The sequence below is a fragment of the Mytilus edulis genome, chromosome 5 (assembly GCF_963676685.1).
Source record: "Mytilus edulis chromosome 5, xbMytEdul2.2, whole genome shotgun sequence".
Taxonomy (NCBI): Eukaryota; Metazoa; Mollusca; class Bivalvia; order Mytilida; family Mytilidae; genus Mytilus; species Mytilus edulis.
This window is the reverse complement of record NC_092348.1, coordinates 79,559,046-79,576,992: the sequence shown is the minus strand read 5'-3', so window position 1 is coordinate 79,576,992 and position 17,947 is coordinate 79,559,046.

Here is a 17,947-nt window from a genome sequence, read left to right as displayed (position 1 = left end):
GACGAACCATTGGTTCCTTAATTTGCTCTACGAAATCATGATAAAAAAAGCAAGCCTTTCATGGAATATGCAGTCGACTAATCTGCATGTTTTTATTACATATTGTTCATGTATGACAAAATTACAATGTCCAGTCAGAATAAATGTTTGGTACATCTTGAGGAATACAGTTCGAATTTAAAAGAAACTTTTGTTTGAAAATTAAGTTCAAAGACTGAGAATTGTCTAAATCCACGCTATTTGGGCAGTCTGTTGAAATTTTCTGCGACTGTCATATAATTGAGAGGTTTAGCTAGTTAAAACAAAAACCAGTCTAAATTCACCATTTTTTATATCGGAAAATGCCTGTACCAAGTCAGGAATATGACGGTTGTTTACAATTCTTTTGATGTGTTTGAGCTTTGATTTAGCTGTTTGGCAATTTTTCGTTTTGAAATTTCCTCAAAGTTCGGTATTTTTGTCATTTTTTTCTTTTTTGGATAGTTATCTCGTAGGAAATCATATCACATGATGGATGTTATCTCATTTTTTTTTAGTGAACTAGGAAACTAAATGTATGATTTCAACTTTCTCATAAAAGGTTTGCTTTCGATGAATTTGGCCTTTCTTTTAAGGCCTTTCTTATCATATTTATAGATTGCTCCTAAATTATATATAGTATGAAATTCAAAACAGTGTAGCTGTGGCCATTGATTGACACATTAAAATCATTCATTGACTGGGACAATTTAGCCGAACGTTTGTATGTAACGACCAATGCTCACTATGTACTTTTTAAAGACACTTAAACTATGGGGTCACCAAAGGTTCTCAACACCTAAATAAAGTAATTCGAAAAATTAATCAAAAATAACACGATATTTTGATTTATATCAATTATATAAATCAAAACACAAAGGTTATTCCTGATTAATTTTTCGAATTATTTTATAATTAAAGGCGTTAAGAAACCTTTGTTGACCCCACAGTTTAAATGTCTATCGTAGGTACGTCATGAACAGTGGTTGTTACAGACAAACGTTCACGTAAATTGTCCCAGTCAATGGATGATTTTGATGGGTCAATCAATGGCCACAGCTACACTGTTTTGAATTTCATACTATATGTATTATTCATTTATGTGTTTCATATGTAAATAGGTTTGAGCCATCATAAAGATCAATCCAGAAAAGCAATTCGGACGCACGGAAATTATGTATCACATTCATTTACAATTACATTCGATGATACATATCTTTGAGAAAATGTTGAACATCCAAAACCATGTAAATTATACCTGTAATAATAAGTGATAATTAAATGACGCAATGTACTAATCATGATGCAACATTTAACAAAAGATTGAAAATTGAAAAAGTGACACACAATAAGAAAAGATAAACACCTTATGGTACTTCTTGGCATATCAATTACTACATGTATCCCAAGGGTAGATGTAAATCTGGAGGTATGTAGACAAGTGTCAATTTCCGGTACGGCCCATTAGAATTAAGGAAATCACATCTGATACCGGTAACTTTTCGATGGAAAAACAAAATAATTGCTGAAGCGACTGCGTCATAAGATTACTTCATCATAAAATTAATTCAAACGTAACTTCATCGAACAGCAGACAGCGAAAAAAAGCAGCCAAATAAGAAATGGTCATTTCGAAGCAAAAAATTGAGATTAACCTTGCGCTTTGTTCTTGGTATCAGCATAAATATACCCGAAAAGATGCATTACAAAGAAAAAACAAAAACTTTAGCCATATATAGAGGTGAATATATATATATTCATTTGCAAGTGTTCAGTTTAGTTTGCAGCTATATCAAGTCTGCTGTCTATTAATATATGCTTTTTAGTTGTTACATCGAAACATTCAGTAAAGGCAGCATCTATTTATTTTTTGTTTCTCGCTAATCTCATTTTTTTTAAAACGTCTACATTTTTTGTTTGACAAGAAAAAAGTTTCGAGTTATTGAATTATTTAAAAATTTGTTTATTTAGCGCCAACCAACAAGCTAGTCTTGGCATAAGTAATTTTAAATGACTAAAATGTAACATTTATCATTGTTGATAAACTTGTCTGTTCTTTGACATAGTGCACATCGTAAAACAGTTCCCAGAGGAGAGAAACCAGTATCTAGAACAATCTGGTACCGAGTTAACTACTCCACTGGGGGAAACATTACTATTTATTCTGGTGATAGACATTCAACACTGATAGGACATTTCAAATTAAGCTGAACACAATTGATTGTCATTCGATAAAATTTATTTGAGTTTTGGCATGGTATTACCAATAAAATAGTATCAATGTTAACATCCACTGTAAATGACACTTAAACCTTTGTAACAGAACATCAAATTAATTATACTTTATTGCTTGTCAGAGAATCAATTGTTTGCGGGATAACTCTTTCAGGCGGAAGAAAAAAGTGTTAATGTCGTCTGCAGATTAGTAAAAGTATATACACAATTATACGCTATACGGAAGCCGATAAGGGCCATTCAAAAAAAATATTTTATGTCGTAATTACGACATAGCATGTCGTAATTTCGACATAACATGTCGTTATTACAACATCGCTATGTCGTAATTTCGACATAACATGTCGTTATAACGACATTGCTATGTCGTAATTTCGACATACCATATCGTAATAACGACATCACTATGTCGTTAAAACGACATAGCTATATCGTAATAACGACATCGCTATATATAAAAGAATATGTATTATGATTGCCAAGAGACTAAATGACACAGAAATTAACAACTATAGGTCATCATAATGCCCCCTATAATTAGAAAAGCTCAGATTAGTCAGCTATAAAAGAGGGAGGAAAGATACCAAAGGGAGAGTCCCCGAAATGCTGTGTGGCAGACAGTGTTATTAATTAATTATTAGCTCCCTTGGTAAAACTCCAAATTTCATATTTAATGTATTTTATTGTTAAATAACTTACATGAAGCTTAATAAGTATATATTTGTTAATTGCATAGCTTTTGCTATTTGAATTCATTGGTCAAAGGTTTTTTATTTATATTGTAAAGTTTAATATTTGCATCGTCGCAAAATCTTTGGTTACCTTCTTTGGATACCTTCAGTGAGAAACTTATATATTTTTAAAATCCCTTTTAAGTTTTATAAGATACCTGCCGTGGAAGGGCTGTTCAGTCAGACAACTTTGAAATAGACAAATAAGACGTGGAAATATATGAGGACTGACATTGCATGCCAATCATTCCATCTCCCTTTATATAAGCGCAAACTACATGGCTTCTTGTAATAAGGGTGAATTGAAGTATTGATAGCTCTATTTCTACTTTCAAACGTTGGGCACGACATTCCTACAACACGACGTTACACTTTCACATTGCGGTGTCGAAGAGGGTTTGTGACTTCGTCTAATTTTTGCAAGTTTTATTCGGTTTTTTTTAATATTGTTGGTTGATTCTGGTTCTGTTCTTTTTGTGATGTCATTTTATAAAACATTACCTCGAGTTGTGGAAATCGATTTAATAATGTTTACCCTTTAAGTTGTTTCAACTAAAAATGCAGTACTGTCGCAAGTAATGTAGGAAGGAAAGATGGGACGGAAGTACATGTATACGGTTTTCCATATTTTTGTTTTATCATAGGATGTTTAACTTTCAAGGTGCAAATCTTCTGTCATTGTAAAATTTCTATATCTTAATTCAATCAATACAAATATATCTGACACTCTGCAAATAATTCGAACATTTTTACCCTTGGTTAAATTTGTATTTTCCTTGGCAAATAAGTTGTCGAAATACACCCCTTCAATTACTTGAACCTTGGCTTGAGAATTATTTCCCAAGTCATATATAGCGTTTAACTTCAAATATATACATTCTAAAATATAGTAATCTACTCCTGGATCGTCCGCGAAAACGGCAAATATAATCCCGGGTTTTTATCAATTCGATGAAACGGTTTTCGTTGCTGTTTGGGATTCGTCTTTCAATTACCTCCATTTCATGCACACGTTTATATTGACGAAAAGTTCCGGCTTCGCTAGTACAGGAATTATTTTCATCACGACTGTTATAACATGAATAGCAGGACAAATCGCGAAGTAAAACATTCCGTGAACTGGTATTAAGTCTTTTAATATTGGTGATTGCACCTTACTGAAGTGACGACTTTAAATGATCTATTTCGGAGTACTTCCGTAACATAAATTTCAATTCGCATTTTACATTTAGAGACTGTCTTGGTGTCTCCAATTTGTCTTTGCAAAAGTTGGACGAAGTTCATGTAATGGGATGTTTTCCCCATTTCCCAATTCTTTTAAATAAATCGTTAAAAGCTATAAACGATTAATAAAAATTGCAAAATTTAACCTGTGTCGAACCTATGTCCCCGGGCGGAGTCTATAGCAACATGCATTATTCTTTTTTTTCGGCAGCAATCATCAACCTCTTTTTCCAAATTTCATAACATGATTTGTTTTAATTATCCTGAACATTTAATTGAAACTTTAGCACATGTAACGTCGGAAATTAGCGTCTTTAGGATTTTAGGCGTTTTCAGACGTTTGGACAAATTGGCTACCGTTTTGTAATGTGTAGAAGCATTTTATTCCTTTAAGACCCAAATATGTAGGTAATAAGAAAAAAATCTTGGCATTTTTTACTCTTCGTGTATCTAACTTTTGTTCTTTTCAATTATAAAAAATACGCGTTAACTGATTTGAAAAATGAAATATCAACTTGGACAAAATGGCTACCGTTTGAAAAACGACTGTGTAGAGAAGATTTTATTGAATCAGCAATATTTGAACTCACATGAGGCAAATATTTGTACTTTTGTTAGATATTATTATTGTCTTACTCTTTTAATTCATTTTCTGCTATATCTACTTATAAAATTCACTTTCAGATGTTGAGTTAATGAAAAACGTCGTTTGACATTTTTCTTATTCCAGCTTAATACATTGTATGCAGCCTTCGAGTCAAATGAAATTTGGCAAAATAACGGCTTTAACGGCACAGAGAACCAACACATGTCGTTGTTCCTGCCAAGAATCAAGAAGATCAGAGAATAAGAAATAGGATCACTATACATAAGAGTTAAAACAGTTTTTCTTAAATGTAACGTTAACGTTGGACATCCGTTTTTTTCACATAGCTTTCTTATTTTAATCCTCAAATCAACTAGATATTACTTAGTTTATGATCAAGAGCTGTAAAAACATAATTTAAAACATATACTGAATTTGTTACAATATTGTTTCGTGTTTTCTAACATTTTTATTTTTATTTTGTTTTGCGAATGAAATTTCGAAGATTCTGTTTTAAATCCTAGGCGTTGTAGGAACATCGTGCCCAACGTTTGAAAGTAGAAATAGAGCAATCAAGACTTCAATTCAAACTTTTAACAAAAAAGCCTTGAAGTTTGCACTTATATGTAGGAAGATGAACAAACAGCTTGACTTGCCTTGGTAGGAATGATTGTTAGACCTAACATACACGGTCGGGTCGGTATAATTACACGGGATCTATAAAATATATAAGTTTCTCACTGAATCTATTCAAAGAAGGTAACCAAAGATTTTGCGACGATGCAAATATTAAACTTTACAATATAAATAGATATCTTTAACCAATGAATTCAAATAACAAAGTCTATGCAATTCACAAATATGTACTTATTAAGCTTCATGTAAATTATTTAACAATGAAATACATTAAATATAAAATTTGGAGTTTTACCAAGGGAGCTAATAATTAATTATAACACTGTCTGCCACACAGCATTTCGGGGGCTCTTCCTCTGGTATCTTTCCTCCCTCTTTTATAGCTGACTATGTGGGGCTTTTCTAATTATTGGGGGCATTATGATGACCTATAGTTGTTAATTTCTGTGTCATTTAGTCTCTTGGCAATCATAATACATATTCTTTTATATATAGCGATAGCTATGTCGTTTTAACGACATAGTGATGTCGTTATTACGACATGATATGTCGAAATTACGACATAGCGATGTCGTTATAACGACATGTTATGTCGAAATTACGACATAGCGATGTCGTAATAACGACATGTTATGTCGAAATTACGACATAGCGATGTCGTTATAACGACATGTTATGTCGAAATTACGACATAGCGATGTCGTAATAACGACATGTTATGTCGAAATTACGACATGCTATGTCGTAATTACGACATATTTTTTTTTTTTTGAATGGCCCTTATCGGCTTCCGTAATATCGGATTTATGTAAGTGGTAGGGCCAATTTCCTCTAACACGTACAGGAACAAAATGTATCATTGATTGCTTCAGTGTTGGTTGCGTAATAACCAGTGGCAAATATTTCAATTATTGTCAGAACGACTGGGAATTATATATTTTAAAAAGATAAAATTGAGAATGGAAATGGGGATTATGTAAAAGAGACAACAAGTTGAACAACCCGACCAAAGACCAGAAAACAGTGATTAAAGAGTCTATTACATACTTTTTAAATCAAATCAGATCAAATATGTTATTCAAAAAAAGAAAACATGCATTTTATTGTTCAGTTTCAACAATATTACATACATATATTTCCATAAAATAAAAATGCGAGTATATGAGTAACAGTACGGCCTTCAACAATGAACAATACACATGTAAAGTAAGTTCTAATATTCGTTGTTTATATGCTATTGACTTTTTTACACAGTGTTAGTAGGTATTACTACAATTGATTCTTTCTTTTCCATATCAATGAAATTTATTTTTTTCTATTTTTTCCTTGTTTTGAATTATCACATACAACAATAAAATTTCATGTTCAAAAAGCTTGGTGACTTGGGAATTATGATTTTTTTTCTTACCTTAGCATGGTCCTAGAAAGCTCAGATTTCGACCACTGCTATCATTTTAAACTTTATTAATTGAGAAATAATTGTAATGCTCTTTTAGATGGAATGCCATGAGTTTTTGACTTTATATTAAGAAATAAATTTTACCTCAGAGTCCATTGATTTTTTCATTGTTTGGAATCAGTCTTCTTTACAAAGTTTTTGGAGATGTATTTTTCTGTATAATGACTGTTTTTGGTTTCTGTTGCATCCAATTCGACCTATATTGGCTGACAATTTGTTTATCATTTGTTTCTTTCTACACTCATGTGTAGATTTTATATGTCTGAGTAATTCATAGTAGGCAATGAAGTATAAAGTTCATTCTTCTGACATGGACATACTTTGCCTACTTTCTTTAGAAAGCATTTTTTTCCTACTTTCAATAAAAAACATTTTTTCCCTACTTTCAATAGAAAACATTATTTTTTTCCAAACCTGAGGTTACCAGTGCACTATTGAAAAATGCATATTAAATCGGGTAAATGCTAAACAGTCTAAAGACTCACTTACTCCTTACTAGATATCCAGATCCGTATTCTGAAAAAAAAACGTTTCAAATTATCAGAATTTGGATGGAGAGGGTAAAAAACGTTTCCGTGTGGTTCTTCTATTTTTGAGGTTGTTTTTTTAGGTATTTGTTTGTTTGTTGTCTTTAGGGAGCTACCATTTGATTTTTAGGGGGGGGGGACTAGGATGAAATTTGAAAAAATAGGCAGGACAGGAGTTTTGAGTGAAAAAAAGGCAGGATGAGCAACTTGGTAAAAAAAAAAAGGCAGGATGACAATTTGTGTAAAAAAAGTCAGGATAACTAGTAAAAAAAAAGGCAGGACCGAATAGAGTAAAAAATAAAAAGGCAGGACAGAGATTACAACTAAAAAAAAAAGCAGGACAAATTTTTCATTCCTAGCCCCTCCCCCCCCCCCCCCCCCCCCCCCCATAAAAATCAAATGGTAGCTCCCTTAACTGAACATAAGCTTCAATACACACGACTTACCTACGAATGTCCGCTTCACAAACATTTGGTTTTCAAATTGAAATTTCACAAAATCTTGATATCTAATGGTTATATGTACTAAGATATGAATACAAATTTTATTTACCAGAGAAAATTTGTGAAAGTTTTATTGTAGTGCTCGAAATAATGACTTTGACTGTTTGCTAATGATACATCATTAAGAGCTGTGACTAATTGAGGCCTGTCAAATGACTGACGAGTCACGCGTATATGATGAGGTAGGGGGTATGGTTTATTTGTAATGGCTTGAGTAGCCCCAATGGACCACCAATGAAAGAAATTAAATTTAAAACAATATGGTCATAAAATTGCCAAAACGTTCAGACTAATTTGATCTCATCTGCATTATTTTCTAAAGGTTCAAATATATATTATATTATGTGCAGCAGAAATAAAACCCCATAATAGCTATAGCAGGAATTCAAACACAAATGTAAAACGACAAGAGAAATCATATTAGTTATAAAATAGATTGAAAACGCTTTATAAATTTCATGCATCGGAATCGCTTTTCTGGCTTTAAGTTCTTTGGGAACACCGAGTCAAAGCTGAATAATGGGCAGCCAAGGGTGTACATACGAACCGAAACATTCAAAGAGCTATGTGAACATAAAGAACCTAAACATATAAGCCAAATCAATTTAACGTCAACTTTGCCTGTGTAAATAAATTTATAAACGGACAATTTAAGAAAGGTTTGCTATAAATCATTCAATACTTCACTAAGCTGGAAATACCCTTTTTCCCCAGTTGCTGTATCAATCTAGTGCTGATATTAAAAAATGAAGTCTTTTCATATCAACAGTATTACATCTTCATTTTGTGTATTTCTATCTAGTATGCTAATAAGAAAATCCCAGATTTTGAGATTCAAGCATGACATAAACTTGTGACCAAATTATAAGTATTTTTTTTTAATAAAAATCCAATACTCTAAAATCCAATTCTGATATTCCCACATAAAATCATAATTCGATAACAAAAATAATTAAATGTTTGCTACCTTCTGAACTAATTCATATGTATTCAAATGTAAACGAAAAAGAAACAAGAGAAAATAACATTTTTTTTCAGGGTTTAGTTCTATCATCTCTTCAATGTTTGTGTTTAAGTTTTGCTTTTACAAATATTTTGCCTAGATAAATTGTCAGTAAAGTCGGTATCGAATTGTTTACGACTGCCATAAAAGTGAGAGGTTTACCTAGCTACAAAACCAGATTTAATCCATTATATACATAAGAACATGTCTGTATCAAGTCAGGAATATGACAGTTGTTGTCCATTCGTTTGAAAATTTGCCATTTGATTATAGACTTTCTGTTTTGAATTTTCCTCTGAGTTCAGTATGTTTGTGATTTTACTTTTTGATACTTTAACACAGGTATTAAAAAGGTGATGTATGTGCATTTCTCTAATCAAAAGTGGTCAAAAGCAACAGGCACTTGTCTCAGAATGGTTTGTTTTTTTTAAAGGAAAACAAAATTTGAGACAAGTGCCTGTGTCAAAAGCATACAATTTTCTTGCCATAACGATACTGGTGACTTCGTGACTATAACTTAAGTTTTTTCTCAGCGAACAAAACGGTTTATAACATATTTTATTTGCTTCAGGATTGGCTATAAGATACAGGCACCACAATCATAAAAATATTATTCCGTTGTTCGAAAGCGAAATCAGCTTTATTGATCTGTGTAGCCACAACTGAAGTCAAAACTATTGAAAGAAAGACTATAATTATTTATGGATTTTTGACATATTTTTATTTTGAATATTCACAAAAATTTGCTTTTAAGCATACAAGTGGTTACGAAAGCTAATAATTCAATCGCATTAGCTAAATTAGTCTTTTTAATGGTAGCATACATACACTGAAGAAGACAGGGTATTTAAAAAAATCAACAAAGTTCGAAAGTTTAAGACGTTAAGACTTTTTCAACAATTACATGTGGGTGTCTTGTCAAATAAAGCTTAATTTTTTTTCAAACTGGCGACTTTGAAATCAAATTTCAAAGCGCCATTCTGTGATAAATGTTTAAAAGGTACAATTAGATGTGTAATCACAATTGCATTTTTGTAATTGTCCGGGAACAATATCCACAACTAAACGTTCTATACTGCAATTGTGATAGACTGGACATTGAGAGGGAATCCTATTTAACATTGTATTGACGGGCTCAATTTTTCAGAACGTCTTATCAATTCAGCCTTGAGCAAGGCAACGCCCTTTTAAATTCCTGAACAGTGGACAGTGAAGTTAATTTCACTTTTCAAAGGGTCATTAATGTTAACTAGCTTCTTTAACCCATTTTTATCTAATTTGAAAAGTCAAGCGTGAGTTCATTATGTTGAATTACCTTTGAAATGTTTTCAAAGCAAAGAAAACTGTTTAAATCAACTCATCTGTCAGACGGCATGCTATTCTGCAGACGTTAGGTCACAGGTCAAACGACGTCGAGCGCGTGCATCCAATTATGTAATTCTATTGGTGGATTGTCAACCCGTTCAATACAACTTGATGGTTCAATGGACTGGCATCTGCTACACGACTCTAAACAACTTGTTTTGTGCTTCATTTCAAGGGTATCATTTCTTTAAATCAATTATAACGACTGTAAGACACGTGGCTGTATAAAACACCAATATTTCAACCATTTATCACTATATTTAATTCTGCAGATATTTTGTTAACTTCGTGCAACAACCCGTATTGTCTGTTTAGGGAAGATTGAGTTAACATGTGTCAAGGCTACTACAAATGAGACGATATATTGGTATGGCTGCTATATAAAACTAAGAAGACATGCATGGCATCAACAATTTTCTTCCAGCGACCAAGTGATGTAAAATTATGTAACTAAAGGTCACCTTCAATAATGAGCACAACCATACCGCATAGCAAGCGATAACCTTTTTTTTAAACTACCCTTTGTACACTTGGCACATTGTGTTTGTTGGCAGTTGAAAGTCTTGGACTTTACATTCGATCACACTTTCAATATTTTATTTGCAAAGACTCGTCAAAGATACTAGACGTATGATTCGGCATGCCAAACTTGCGTTTCGTCAAAAAAAAAGACTCATTAGTCGTGCTCGAATCAAATATGTTGAAAGGCCCTCATCTATACAATGATGGCATTATAAATGGCTTTATCGACACTGCTTGGTCTCCAGTGCATTTTCATGCATTTAAATGTTTTATGATTTTTAAGGTTAGGATACTATAGAAAGTGGTTGTACCCAGTTATGTCTACTAGTGTATCTTTTTACTATTTATAGGATATCCGATATAGATTCCAACTATTCGCAAGTTTCTGATATTTAAAACCTATCTAGACGCTGGACCGCTTTTACATCTTGTAGAACACTAAAAGTCTTGCTCACAATCTTGTGTCTATATTTCATGATATCTTATGTTTCACGTGTGTCGTTGAGTTGCTGTCTCATCATCGATGTAATCTCAACAAACTTTCATATAGTTTGAGCACATTATATATTGCAGAATTAAAGTCAAATTGACGAGACACAGGTAAAAAAATTACTCATGAAGTTTTCTACAGGATGTTAGGTGGCCGGTTAAAGCCATTTCGCGTTTTCGCCCTTCATATTCTATAGGGCAAAAACGTGAAATAATTTTTCTTTCCGATTTCGCGTTTTCGACTTTGCGTTTTGTGCTTTCAATTTCGCGAGTTCGCTTTGAATATAAATATAGTAATAATATTGAGACCCTGCATGTTAAAAAAAGTACATTGAATATTATATGAACTATATTATATAGATAAAAAAAAAAGAAGAAGAAAAAGCAAACATCGAGTTTTCTGTTTAAACTTGATAATTTCCCCCATCCAGCTAGAGAGAAAAACGATATGTTTTATTACATAAGTTAGCTGGTTATTTAAGTATTCAGAAGAAAAACTTTTGATGCAAATAATTTGTCAAATCTCTTTGTTATGTTCCTAGAATTGCAGCACCAATATTCGCAAACATTATTATAAAGCGTTAACAAAATGACCGTGTTAACAAAGTATTGCTATAATAACTTTCACCACGTACCATGATTAAAAGCTTGGATTTAAAATCTAAAATGTTGAATGGTAGTTAAAACCGTCAAAAGTCAACTTTGACGAAGAACTTTACAATATACTGTGGATTCTTATTTTCGTGAAAACCATTTTTCGAGGATTGAGAAAAACTCATTTTCGTGGATATTTGATTTCATTGTCTGCATACAAAAATCGTGGTTAACCTTTAACCGAGAATTCCACGAAAATTGGTATCATGAATAATAATGAATCTACGCTTTAGCAAAATTAAAAATGTTATGAATTGGAAATCTGCAGACAAAATATATCATTTGGATTATATCGGTATTCATGATGGAGCTGAAAATTTGAATATGGTAGTCCACCAGCAGCAATAACAACAAACCCTATCATATGATATGCATGGGTACAATATAAAGATAAGAAGATGTGGTATGATTGCAATGAGATAACAATCTACCAATGGAGTTCAAATAAAGTAGGTTTAAGCAACTTTAGGTCACCGCACGCCCTTCAACAAGGAGAAAACAATCATACCGTGTAGTCGTCTATAAAAGGCAACAATTCAAACGAGAAAACTAAACAGTCTAATTTATATCAATACAATTTACGAAAAACAAATATAACAGACATTAACCAACAACAAGCACTCAATTACAGGCTGACTTGGGCTTGGAAAATAAAGAATGTGGATTGGTCAAACATGCTTGAGAACTCCCAATCATTAAGCAGTGGTATATCAGCACAGCATAAGAAAAAACTAAAAATCAGTTGAAATTGAGTTCAGTATATACATGCAGCACAGAAAAAGCAACTAAAATAAAAACAAAAGACGCAAAGCAAGTGTTTTTTTAGTAACCATTATCTGGTAGAATTGAGACTATAAATACTTGGAAGGTCAAACTATAACAGACGAATGCATCGAAGGTCAGCATTGCCAATTTTGGTGAGTTCACAGAAACATGTTAGTCCATCAGCAAAGGTACCGACCAAATGAAAGTAAATGAAAGTAGATAACAATAAGTAGTGCTACAAATCCTTTCTCTGTTTTTTTTTTAATATGATCGACATAAATTGTGAAGTAAATATTTTTATCAAACAAAGTATTCTTGGTCTAAAAATATTTAACAAACGGCATTCGATTGTGTAATGAAAACAGCTATAATCATCCACTATAAATAAAGGCAACAGTAGTATACCGGTGTTCAAAAGTCATAAATCGATTGGAGGAAACACATCAACTATATATATGTAAGAGGGAAAACAAAGGATCATCAGGAACACTGAAGTGCAACAAAAACAAACGTCATCATACATGTACATATAGAAACTAACTATTTGATAACAACTGTCTTATTCCTGACTTAATTCAGGATATTTTAAGACAAAAATGGTGGATTGAAGCCGGTTTTAAGGGTAGCAAAACCTCTCGCTTATATGACATTGTTAAAGTATATCGCTAAAATGAAAACATTACATGACAGAAATACAGCACAAACACACGCAAGTACACTCATCACAGAGAAAGACGTGCATGGGGTTCATCTGCAAAAGACTCATCTAAAAGAGAAGTTAAAAAGGCCAAATAATAAACGAAGTTGAATAGCAATGAGGACCAAAAATTCCTAAAAGTTTTGCCAAATACAGCTTAGGTAATCTATGTCTGAGGTAGAAAAGCCTTAGTATTTCAAAAATTCAAAGTTTTGTAAACAGGTAATTTATTATATGACCATATCAATGATTATTCATGTTAACACAGACGTGCTAACTACTGGGCTAGTAAACCACATAATAACAACGAGCATCTCCCATCAACGACAGAAACCACAAGGCATCACACACAATGACGCATTTACGTAATGAACATGCAATCTCGACATTCATACAATTATTTTCACAATACCAATTAAACAATAGATCGTAAACGAAAATTGCTTCCTTGTTCTTAGAATTGTGCATTTGCAGTGGCGATTTCTAACGACAAAATACCATTCTTTATAAAAATTTAAAAAAAGGGTTGAAAAAAATGTATTAATAAGCCCTCTTTCCTCAAACCCTAGATTCGCCGCTGAATTGAAATTTACACGGTTAAAATTGTGATTTTATTCATGATCGATTTGGATGATACAGAAGTTCCTCTGGATATCAGAAATAGTACAGCAGTGACTGTCACTATTTGAATTGCTATTGGACAGTTCATTGAAATGTGATGAATCAAATGCCTTCAGACATCACTGGATTAAATCGTTTGATGTTACGACAGAAATAACTGAACATCTGTTTCAAGCCATTACACAATGTTTTCAAATAATCTTGACTTTTGCTCTCTTAAATCCGCAAACCCCAATTAACGATTGTCCCTTTAAGGTAGAAGTGTTAATTTGGGGCGTTCAAAGCTTGGGCGGGACATGACGACAACTGTATCAAATAATTTTGGGAAATAGCATGGTGTAAAATTACTCTACAGTTTTACTGACAAAATGTATTGATGAATTTCAGAAAGTACAATTTAAAGTATTTTAGATCCCTTTTGTTCATGAACCTCCTTACTTGACCTCGTAATTATATATCCATGACTTTCAAATGGTATAGTTTGGCTGTTCCCGATGAAGGTTAACCCAGAAAAGATACCCGGACGCACGACATTTTTGAAGTGTTAGTAACATTTTTGAAATTATATATAAAAAAGTCATTGATTATATATTACTTATTTTTTATATATGGCTATTGATTGAATACGATAAATAATTTCAGTTATATCAATAGCTAGATAAAGACGTTTATGTATGATCAAGCTATGACAGAAAGCAGTTTGGCTTATTTTGAAAATTGCCGTTTTAATATATACTAGTTATTTAAAAAGTCGTGAAATACACTTGTTTAATTTTTATGGTTTCAAGCAGAGATCCAGGTGCGAAAACCAATAATCCGGACTAAATCGATCGCCCTATCTATTACCAATTATAAATAACTCCTTATAATGCTGTTTTTCGCTAAATTGAATATAATAATGGTTTTGAAGTCAAAAAGTTGACGTAATTTCCTATCAAGCCTGTCACGCCTCCGTCAGTCCGGAAGATCCTCCCTTGCATAACGCCGGTGGTGACAAAGGGACACTTTAATCAAGTGTTAATAATAGCTGGACATAGTCCACTACAAACTTCGACCGCGTTTTGATTAGATGTTAACGACGTATTAATTTTCAATAATAGCCATTCTTGTAGAAGACGTGGACTCGGGAGTTCGAACACTTCTGTTCTATTCAGGATAAAGAGGGTTATGCATTTAATTCGTCAAGTTATGCCATTACCGATAATTTATATTACCCTTTGATCTTTAAATGATATTGTGCTTTGATGATATTTATGGAAACAATTAAACAGATTTTGAGGAAAATATCACATGGCAAATTATTCGTCTAAATTAATAACAAAACTCAAATTGGCGGGACAGTTTACCGCATAAAAGTAATGAACAAAAAAATATACAAAAACTAAAGAACCGTAAAAAAACAAAAAGTATGACATTGAATTGAAATTGAAAGTAACATGGTCGATGGGCATATATTGAAGAAAAAACCTGCAGTACTCGTTTTTTAACACGTATATATATATGTGTAAACCTCGAGTCATTTTGATTCATTATATAAAAGATAATTGAAGATGATAAAAGATGAACGAAATTTACTTTTTATCCAAAAAATATCCAATTATCTTTATTAATTATTTAAAGCAACAACAAAAAACTATTTTGTAGGGGCGTGTTGAAAATTGAGCATATATACATGACATACATGGTCCTGCAAAACATTTTTTCTCTTTATATAACAAGTGTTCAAGATGATACCAAGAATACATATATACAATTAGTGAAGATGTGTCATTTGAGGACAATAACTGTTTATATACGGGCGGATGCACCAAGTGATTTCTACGGAAGCGTATTAGCCCCACAATTTTTTTTTAATTTTCTTCCTATCTTTGCGTTGTAACGCAAACCTTTGCGAAATAACGCAAATAAATCTTGATTTCAATTATTCATTAAGTTTTGTATATATGTCCGTCTGTCATTCATTTCGGTTGTGATTTACTAGTAGATAAAATAGAAACATACGTCTACAAGGCCAAATCATAATAATTAATATGCATAGAAATAATGGAATACTTGAAGTGCAATTATACATAAGTTAAGACTGATTTGTGCATCAGAAAAGTATATAATTCAACAAGAAAATAAATATAGTATAGTATATGGGCATATTTAAATTGAAAGATAAAAACTAATGTCATACAATTGTCAAACTTCCAAGTCAAATAGACAAAATGATCTTTCTGCTTTAAAATGAATTATTAACAAGGAAACATTTTTTTTTAAATTTTGATGCAAGAAATCGTTATTTTAAATGTCAGAATATGATAAAAATTCTTTGATAGAAAGTCATTGAATTTTCATTTCCATAAAGTGAAGTATTTTTAAGATGCATGGTGGATTTTTTCCCCCTTCGATATAACCTCAATTTACTCAATTTTCTTGGTAATATATATACTAGTAGTAACATGAATATCGTTTTGGGGGGCTTTTATAGTTTGCTGTTCGGTGTGAGCCAATGCTCCGTGTTACAGACCGTATACTTTGGCCTGTGATGGTTTACTTTTACGAATAGTGACTCAGATGGAGAGTTTTCTTATTGGCACTCATGCCACATCTTCTTATATTATTCCGCTCATTATTAGTCAATGATATGTTCTAATTATTCAAACATTTTACTTTGCAATGACTACAAAGGTGATAAATTTTGATATATATAGCCTCCTCCATTAATAACTGCTGTTTCCTTTGAATGTTAAATAAGAAATAAGATAAAACAAATGTTTGCATTATTTCGCAAAGGTTTGCGTTATTTCGCAAAGGTTTGCGTTACAACGCAAAGGTTATATCGTAAAGGTTTGCGTTAAGGTTTGCGTTGTAACGCAAAGATAGAAAGAAAAAAAAAGTGTGGCGCCGCGCTAATACGCTTCCGTAGATTTCTGCCATTTTCAACTTATTTTAAAATCGTGCACTACCAGTCATATTGTGATTTAAAGTTTCGCTATCGTGTGCCGTTTTAAAGATGATAATCAAAACCGCATAAAATACCGTCGCTTGTACTCGAGTACTCGTTGCCATCAGAAGTCAATAGTAATGTTCGTTGCATGGACTCATTTATAATCCAGATATTCTGAGACATCAGAGTGTTCTATACAGTGTAGACTGGAAATATGCTTTGACCCCTCATTAATAAGACAATGACTATGATAAACTCATCGTATTCACACATAATATCAGGCCCCTCTGTCACATTACATGTTGATTTTATGTGTATATCTACCACTCAGAAGCTTATTAAACCTAATCAAATTTTCTCTGTGTTAAGAGACACTCTGATGAGGGGGAAAGGGTTAAAGTAGGGGGGAAAATACAACTAACAATTTATTACCAAATAGACCATTGTGTACAAGGACCTTTTATGCCGAAACATTTGTCAAATTAAAGCCTTTGTTAATTTTAGGGCTTTTAATTGTTTGCTACATATATGCATACTAGGTTTTGCTAATGATTGAAGACCTATGTTGACCTTAGGGTAAAACATTTTGGGTTTGTACAGCATTTGGTTTCGACAGGTTTTGTACAGCATTTGGTTCAGACCGGTTTTGTACAGGGTTCGGTTTAGACAGCTTGGGTTCAGTCAAGTTATGTGCGGGTTTAGTACAGGGTTAGGTTCAAACAGGTTTTGTACAGCTTTCTGCAGGGTTCCATATAGACAGGTTTGTTTTGACTGGCTTTCTACATGGTCCAATTTAGACATTTTTGTAGTGTTTGGTTAAGACAGGTTATGGCTTTGAATATGGATTCTGTTTAGACAGGCTTTGTAAATAGTTTTGTTTAGAAAGGTATTGTACATGGTTTTGGTTCAGACAGGTTTTTGTACAAGATTAAGTTTACACAGGTTTTGTACAGGATTCAGTTCAGACAAGTTTTGTTAAG